At 54.2% G+C, this 8,851-nt stretch overlaps 1 long non-coding RNA gene across 1 annotated transcript; it reads right to left on the bottom strand.

Moving 5' to 3' along the window:
* Positions 1-4,050: 4,050 nt before the first annotated feature.
* On the bottom strand, positions 4,051-8,841 carry LOC114215688 (uncharacterized). The gene is made up of 3 exons (XR_003610613.2): positions 7,957-8,841; positions 6,811-6,869; positions 4,051-6,380 (listed from the first exon to the last, which is right to left on the bottom strand). It is a non-coding gene; the product is annotated as an uncharacterized LOC114215688 (long non-coding RNA).
* Between the last annotated feature and the right edge of the window lie 10 nt (positions 8,842-8,851).

The following is an 8,851-nucleotide window of genomic DNA, read 5'->3' as shown; positions in this document are numbered from 1 at the left end:
CTGATCTGCTGCTGCCCGTGTGGGCCATGGTGCTGCACAGCTGGGAAGCACGGAGTCCTTCCCATCCTAGGTTGATGACCCTTAGATGGAGCCGGAGCTCCCTGTGACCCGCAGCCCCCCTGCTCCCCGGGGTTGTCATGGAATGGGGTTTGCATGGGACCTTCTAGATGTTTTGTTGGGACAGCTCTGGAAATAGCCTGGGCATCTCAGGGTGCGTCATGGTGCGGCCAGGCTGCACCCGTCCGCGCCAGAGAGTGTGCGCATCGGGGCGGACCTGTGGTGGCGGGCCCGTGTCCCCGGAGTGCTTCGTGTAGGGGCCTGTGGGGCCCTGCTGGTGTCCCCTGGTGCGTGTGTTCCCCGTCTCCTGCTAGCAGCCCCTGCGGTCCCCGTGCTCCCAACTGCACATGGAAATGGCAAACAGTAGACAAAATATTTATGAAATATATGGAACATAGAGAAAAACACGCCCCATCACCCAGCCTCTATGGGCCAAGAGCCCCGAATATTAGCTGTTGTCCTTTGCATGTGTTGTCCTTGGTGAGGGGGTCCTGCCGGGCCGCCCCCACGGGCTCTGGAGCCAGACTTGTGGCTAAGGTCTTGGGTTTGCAATGTGAGGCTCCGAAACGCTCTCGTGCGGGCGCTGCATGCGGGCCACGGAGAGCAGGCATTTTGACTCAGGAGAACGTTCTGGCCCATGTCCACCACACCCATGTGCAACCCGCCGTGGGGTGGCCCGCTGCCTCCCCGGGGAGGCTGGATCCTGTTCCACACGCATGCTGCCCACTCGGGTTTCCTCCCCTGGACCGCTGCTTCGCCTGGGGGGCCCCCCACTTTTCTCCCGGGCTTTGCTCTCGCTGGTCACACGGGGCCTTTGTTTCCCGCCGCACGTGTCGGCAGTCATTCCCCAGGTGGCTGCTGGCTTCGTACTCCGGCGTCTTGTTGAAGAAATCCTTCCTCTGGTCAAGGGCACGATACGTGTTCACCTTTCCCTCCTCTGCTGCCTTCCCATTAGTCCATCCGGGAGTCTGGTGCTTGCTTCTGACCCCCCGGTCTGGGGTTCCCGTGAAAGTGCTGTAGATGCTGGTGGCCAGCACTCTGCCCCTCCCCCCCCCCCCCCCCGTGGGTGCCCACTCCTCTGTCCCTCCTGGTGGTGTGGACTGCCAGCCCCGGGGGGCAAGCACCCAGGGGAGCAGTCCTGTCCTGTGGCCCCACAGTCCATGTTACTACAGCTATAGGATAATTCTTCATTTCCAGGAAGGGACCCAGCCCAACTTTGTCCTTCAGGAGAGTCTTGGCCGTTTGCCCTTATGTATAAATATTAGATGTTTATGGCTGGGGTCAGGACAGGAATGATACTGTGATGCACTGGATTTCTGGACTTCTTGTGATGCAAGTTTCAAGTTATGAACTTGCCGCTTGTCCAGCATTAGGTCTCTGCTGCTCTCCGTGTTGACTAAAACCCAACACTGACGCTGAGTGCCCCGTCTGCGCGGCCCTGCAGCTGGAGGGCTCGGTCCCCAGCAAGACCGCCCTGGCGTCTGACAGCACTGGTCCCTGCGGGGGAGTCCACACGGCCAGTGTGGGCTGTGGTGGCGGCCTGTCTGGCTGCAACAGCAGACGGTCCCATTGACCCCTCTTGCTCAGTCACTCATGGGACAGCTCCTAGAATGCTGAGACGCGCTGCCGTTGGGATTTTATAGTTTGACTATAAAGGGTACAAAGCAGGGCCCCAGGGCGAGGTCTGGGGGGCCCAAAGCGCTGAGCCGCGCGCTCTCTGGAACGCTGTGCATCACCCTCCTGGCCCATCTGAGCCAGCGCTGACGTGCAGTGGGGTGTCATTGCATCGTCCCTGGGATCGCTGGCCATGTGCATGGTGTGACCATCCCCCTTGTGTCGACCCCAGTGTGGCAGCAGCTCCTGGGAACGACAGTCCCCACCCCATCCTGTGGGGAGTTCCAAGGGCTCCAAGGCTCCCTGCCCGAACCAGGGAGAGGGCAGACAGACCACCGGACAGCAGATGAACTTCCCACTGGGTGCTCTCTCCCCAGGGGCCAGCTCTAGGAACATCCAGTACCTGGTACTTGGTCCTTTGACACTGCTTGTAAATGGTGTCTTTTTAAATCACTCCAGGGTCAGGAACGTAGAGCAGTGCAGTCAGCTTTGCTCCCGGAAACCTGCTCATTCCCGCCTGAGCCCCATGTCCTTCATGAACCTTCTATGGTCCCACTGCTGGGACTTTGGTTCCCTGGGTCTCCCGTGTTGAGGTGAGGCAAGCGGGACCACGGCCTTCGTCCCCAACCTCACTGACCGTTTCCCCTGAGTGCAGCTGCTGTGGCTGAGGCCGAGCTGCTCTGGCTGAGGCCGAGCTGCTCTGGGGAGGGGGGGGTTCAGTGTGAACAGACCAAAGCCTCTGCCCTTGTGGAGCTTCTGCCTGGATGGAGGAAGCACTGGAGAAAGTCAGGCAAGGAGCAGAAGTGTAGGGGCTGGGCGGGCCTTGCTGAGGTGGTGCCGTGAGCAACTGAAGGCTCGAAAGAGCCAGCCTTGCAGGTATCTGGAGAGAAAAGCAAGTGCCAAGGCCCTGGGGCAGGGCTTTGGCTGAGCCGTGAGGGGATGCGTGGGGAGCAGCGGATGGAACGTGGGAGCACCTTGGCGTCCACCTGAAGACGTGTGCGAGCGGGCAGAGGGTGCTTCTACCAGCATTTCTCCGAGGGCCGTGGCAGGGCTGCCGGAGAGGCGAAGGGGTTCCTAGTGAGCTGAGTGGGAGGCCCTAGCCTCTGCCCTAGCTGGGATCTGAGCTGTGAGTGCAGTGTTGCAGGGAGACAGAAAGGGGCCCACAGAAGGCCCATGGGGCTGGGTTTGGGCAAGTGTAGGTCGAGTTGCCTGTGAAGCACCCCGAGGTGTGGGGCGGTGGGCAGAGGAACGCCAGGGTAGGTCGAGGCTGGAAATACACCCTAGGGGGTCGTCAGCATGCAGGGGTGTCCTGCAGGCAGGAGGTGCTCCCTGGGCAGTGAGGTCAGGATGGCGGGTGCCGGAGAGGTGCCAGGAGGAGGGGCAGGTGTGCGGGACAGAAGTTTGGCCAGAAGTCACCCCAAATGGGAGCTGGGGCTCCTCACATAGTCTCCACATAGTCTCCTTTGGTGGACTCTGCACAGTTATGTTCTCGACATGCCGTCTCCTCGGGGCTCCCGCTGCTGGCTGGGCGTGGACGCCTTCTTGCAGAAGCCCATCTGCTGTTGGTAGACCATAAAGGGACTGGAGTGTTTGCTCCTTGCGAGTCTGAAAAAGGTAAATTCTAGTACGAGCCTGGTGTTTTCAACAGTTACAGGGCTGTTATTTCTTTTGTTCTTCAGCCACTTGGGGAGGTGTCTTTCTTTCCAGTATTTTTTTTTTTTTTTTTAAAGATCTTAAGTCATCGCCACACCCACCATGGGGCTCAAACCCCTAACCCTGAGGTCCAACCACATGCTCCGCTGACTGACCGGCCAGGCACCCCTCTTTTTTCAGAAGGGTCCGGGGTGCCCTCCCGCTCCCTGATGTCTTGCTGTGGCTCCTACCTTCTCAGCTTCTCGGGGCGGTCGCCTTTCTGAGCAAGAAGGTGAAGCTCGAAGCTCACCCGTAGTGTCCGGCGTGGAGCACTGAGCGTGGCTGAGGGGACTTCCTTGGTTTCTGTCCTTCATGTCCTCCCTGCTGTGGACCGACTTCCCGTCGGGTACGAGCACAGAGCCTGGGAGTTTGCCGCCCTTGCTCCTAACTCCCGACCCAAGGCCCCTGCGGCCCTCAGAGGGGTTTTATTTGGAAGTATTTATTTATTTATTTTTAAGATTTTTATCTTTTTTGACAGAGACCGCGAGAGAGGGAACACAAGCAGGGGGAGTGGGAGAGGGAGCAGCAGTCTCCCTGCCGAGCAGGGAGCCCGATGCGGGGCTCGATCCTAGGACCCTGGGATCATGACCTGAGCTGACGGCAGACGCTAAACGGCCGAGCCACCCAGGCGCCCCTGGAAGTATTTCTCTAGGGCTCTGTGACCTGTTTTCCTGGGGGGGGGGGGTCTGTCTGCTCTTGGACGCAGCCCAGGGTCACATGCTGGTCCCATGTGGCACACTTCTCTGCAGCTAGGAAATCACTCAGGCTTTACCAATCTTAAAAATGTTTTATTAGGTGAGGGTCACAGTAGTGACCCAAGTGTACAGTTGAGGGGCATTGAGCACCCCCACGCCCCTAGTAACCCCACACTTTTCATCATTAATTGGTCAGTAAAACCGTGAAAGGTTTCTCCTAGTTCACCTACTTCTACAGACACTCACCTGAGTTGGAGCAGCAGAGAGGCCTGTGAAGAATTGGATCTTGGTGGGTCTAGGACAGAGTCTGGTGTAGGGGCTGCACCTATGTGAGTCCAGGACTCTGTGTGAAGGTCAGCCCTTAGCAGAGGTGCGGGTCAAGCCCATGTGGGGTCCCACTGTGGCCAGGTGGGTGTGTGTGGGGGGAGAGGAGACAGGACACGGCATCTTTTCCTTCCCTGGCCCAGAGAGGTTTCTCATTTGTCAGCTAATATTCATAAGTTGGAACCCGACTTCTTAATAAGCTTCTCTTGAAGCAATGAATGCCTCATGTCTAGTCTGTGGGGGGGTGGGCAGGGATGGCCGGACAGTCACTGGGGAAGAAAAATACTGCTTTACACTTGACCCTGTAAGTAACACAGTAATTCAGAAATCGAAAGGAAAATAGGTAACATAACAAAAATTAGAGATTTTTTTAAAATTAAAAAAATTAAAAAGAGAGCACATGAGCAAGCCGGGGAAGGGGTGCAGAGGGAGAGAATCTCAAGCAAAATCCCCCTCTCCCCGAATGTGAAGCCCAACGTGGGGCTCAGTCTTGTGACCCTGAGATCATGACCTGAGCCGAAACCAAGAATCTCATGCTTAACCGATTGAGCCACCCAGGCGCCCTAAGAAACAGAGGTTTAAATTCTCCTGAAAAGGTAGACAGCCTAGATGACCCATCATCAAGGACGCAGGAGGCGCAGAGTGCACGCTCCCCCCACAGAACCACCTGTGTTCAGAAAGCCCACCTGTGTGGCATTATTCAGCACAGACCACAGCGTAAGCCACACAACTAGTCATCATAAATTTTAAAAGACAAAACAATGAAGTATGTTCACTAACTCCAGGAGAATTATTTCCCTGCGGCAGAATGAAGTCTGGATGCCCCTGCCTCCGGAAAGAACAGCATGTGGGTCAGGAGGAGTGAAAGTTGAAAGCGCACCAATGTTTGTGGGACACAGCAAACCCCAGAGCCTCACGCATCTGCACAGAAAGGAGGAAAGGCCTGTATCTTTTTTTTTTTTTTAAAGATTTTATTTATTTATTTGACAGAGACACAGCGAGAGCAGGAACACAAGCAGGGGGAGTGGGAGAGGGAGAAGCAGGCTTCCTGCGGAGCAGGGAGCCCGATGGTGGGACTCGATCCCAATACCCTGGGATCATGACCTGAGCCGAAGGCAGACGCTTAACGACTGAGCCACCCAGGTGCCCGAAAGGCCTGTATCTTAAGAAACTAGAGAAAAGAGCAAACAAAACATGAAGTAGAAGAAAAAGGAAAATCAGCAAAATAGAAAACAGAAAACCCAAAAGTTAGTTCTTTGAAAAGATCACGAAGTTGACAAACCCACAGTTAGACTGGCCAACAAAGAACACACACATCACCAAAATCACGCGGGAAGGGGGACGGCGCTACCCCTACCCCCACAGCACTAAGCATCAGGACTCTCAGGGAATGCTAGGAAAACAACCCTGGCCAGTTCCTAGAAAGGCACAAATCATGTAAATGGACTCAGAAGGAAACAGTAAATCAGAATAGACTGTAGCAAGAAATCGAACTGATACGAGATCTGAAGTTTTCATGCAGAGGAAGAGCCCAGCAGCTCCACTGAGCATTCTGTCCATGACACGACTCACTCACAAACTCGGAAAAAACACAAGGAGCTTCCCCACCCCACCTGTGAGGTGAGTGTCCCGACAGCAAAGCCACAGATGTCACGAAGGAGACTAGAGATCAGTGTCCCTTGTGAACCGTGAGATGTCAAATTCTCAACAAAAGATCCGTAACCCAAGTATGGCAACATCATGTACCACAACCAAATATTTACCCCCAGGAATGTCAGTCGGCCAGACATGCAACCATCAACGAATATCATAGCCCATCCTCATGGAGTAAAGGACAAAATCCACAGGATCAGCTCAATGGAAGTAGCAAAACACTGGACAAACGCAAACACACCCATAAGAAGTGTCCAACCACGAACAGAAGGCAGCTTCCTGGGCCTCAGGATAAAAGACACCCGTGTGAAGGTCTCAACAGCAGAGCATCTGGTGGCGACAGACCTGGTGATCGAGGCCGTAAGTCAGACCCCAGCCGCTCCGGACTCAAAGTGCCTGCCGGGCTGCTTCCTCCTGGAGGCCCCGGGGAGCCTGCTTCCCTGCCCAGTCCTCCTGCCAGAGGTGCCCTCATTCCTTGGCTCCTGATGTCCTTCCCATATATTCCAACACCAGCAGCTATGGGTGGAAGCCTCCCACGGTCTCCCATCTGCCCCTGGAGCTCCCTCTTCCACTGTTAAGGACCTTTGTAATGACACTGGGTCCACCTTGAAAATCCACGTTAGTCCCACTGTCTAGGCCAGCCGATTAGCAACCTCTACTCCCTTTTGCTGTGTGGCTGAAAACGGTCGTGACTGTAGGGGTGAGGACGACTGTCCCTCTGAGAACATTATTCTGTCACAGGGTCCAAATGCATGGTGACCGACTGAACACTCACCTCTAAAACCGGGAGCGAGGCGAGGCATGTCTGCACTTGCCCCTGTACTCGGCGTGCGACTGGACGTGCAGTAAGGCCAAAGAAACCACAAAAAAAAAAACACAGTAGAATGCAGGTCAGAAAGGAAAAAGGAAAAATGTCCTTATTCATAGACAAGATGACCCATAAGGAGCTAATCCTAGGGATCCAGATACACATACAAACCCAGGACTGATCAATTTATTTAGCCAGATCCTGCGATACAAAATTAGTAAAAAAAAATTCCATTCCATTTCTACATGCTAATAACAACTGGAAATAGAATTAAGGTGGTTCCATTCACGGTAGCACCAAACTAATAAGATACTTAGAAATTAGTTTATCAAAAACAGTGCAAAATTTATAAAGAAGATCTAAGTAAACGGAAAAGTGCTCTGTATCCCTTGATTAAAAGATTTTTGTGATCCGGTGTGAGGCACACGGAAAGCATGAACCAGAAAAAAAAGTTAGTTGAACTTAGTCAAGATAAACTTTTGCATTTTAAGAGAGAGTATGTTTTTTTTTTCTCTTAAAGTAGGCTCTACACCCAGCATGGAGCCCAATGCGGGGCTTGAACTCAGGACCCCAGAGATGGAGACCTGAGCTGAGATCAAGAGTCTGACGCTTAACTGACTGAGCCATCTAGGTGTCCCATTTTTTAAAATATGGATAAGCCACAGACTGGGAAAAGTATTTGCAAATATTATACCTGATAACCCGTAATCCATAAAGTCTTGGAACTCAGAAAACAAAAGTGAGCAAGACTTAGATAGAGCGCGCACCCAGGACGACAGAGCTGAGAACCCTGGGAAACGGTGCTGAGCGTTAGTTGTCAGACACAGACTTAGCACAGCTGGGCGTGTAAAACTCAGCACACCCAATGCTGGGCAGGATGTGCAACCACTGAAACGCTTGTACTTTACAAAAGTTTTTAAAAAGTTAGACCTAAGGGGTGCCCGGCAGGCTCAGTCAGTGGAGCATGCGGCTCTGGATCTTGGGGTCGTGAGTTTGAGCCCCACGTTGGGTGCAGAGATGACTTAAAATCTGTAAAAGTTATACCTAAATACCATGTGAGCTACCAACTCCACTTGTAAGAATCTACCCAGGAAGCACGAAACACATCCATACCGAGAGTCGTAGATAAATGCTGGCAACAACGTCCCAGCAGCCCCCGAATGGAACAATCCAGACGTCTGTCAGCTCAGTGGGTGAATGGATCCAGTGGCAGCCCATCCCTGCCACGGACTGCTGTTCAGCCACAGCTCGGCGTGAAGGACTCCAGGCTGCTGTGTGGGCGAGCGCAGAAAGCCCGCCTGCTGGTCACGAGGAGACACACGAGCCCCCCGAGGCTGGAGCTTGGGGGACTGTGTACCTGGTCCCAGTAAGGCTGTTGTAGGGGAGGACTGTCGGTGGGGGCATCTCACTTGTCAGCACCCTTCAGGAGTTCTCAGCCTGGACAGGCGGAAAGTGCAAGAGGCAGACTGGAAGGAACAGTCTCAAAAAGTTAACAGCCATCCAAGAAAAAATGTAGACACCGTGCGCAAGATCGTAAGAGAGGCGTATAAATGCCAAGCGACGCCAGGGAAGATCCGAGGAGGAGGCTGTGCACCACGTGCAGGGGCATGCGGTCCATCCTGCACAAACTTCAGCACAACCCACACTCCCATAGGCTCTGGTTTCGGTTCAGACAGTGGTGAGCTGCTCGCACGGCCTCGGAGGGCATGCACAGGGCCCCGCACACAGGATGCCGTGCTCCGCGAGGGACTCAAACGTTCCCCCACCTCCAGGCTTGTGGGCAGGGGACCCAACGTGTTCCCGAGATGCTTCAAGAGCATTATGTTCAAGTCCACGTGCCATAGTGGCCGTGAAACCACCAAGACTGAGAAGTCCAGCTCAGCACAGAACATCTCGGGAAACCACATCAAAATGAACTCTTGCCAGAAGTGATGAAGAGAGCAGAAAGGCACGCTCCGGGGAAGAAGGATACGCTGCCCACGTACGCCTGGTGAAGGACTTGCATCCC

This window comes from Eumetopias jubatus, unplaced genomic scaffold (genome assembly GCF_037043125.1).
Source record: "Eumetopias jubatus isolate StellerSeaLion01/CBP00866 unplaced genomic scaffold, mEumJub1_p1.0 scaffold_12, whole genome shotgun sequence".
NCBI lineage: Eukaryota > Metazoa > Chordata > Mammalia > Carnivora > Otariidae > Eumetopias > Eumetopias jubatus.
This window is presented reverse-complemented; position numbering and strand designations above follow the sequence as displayed.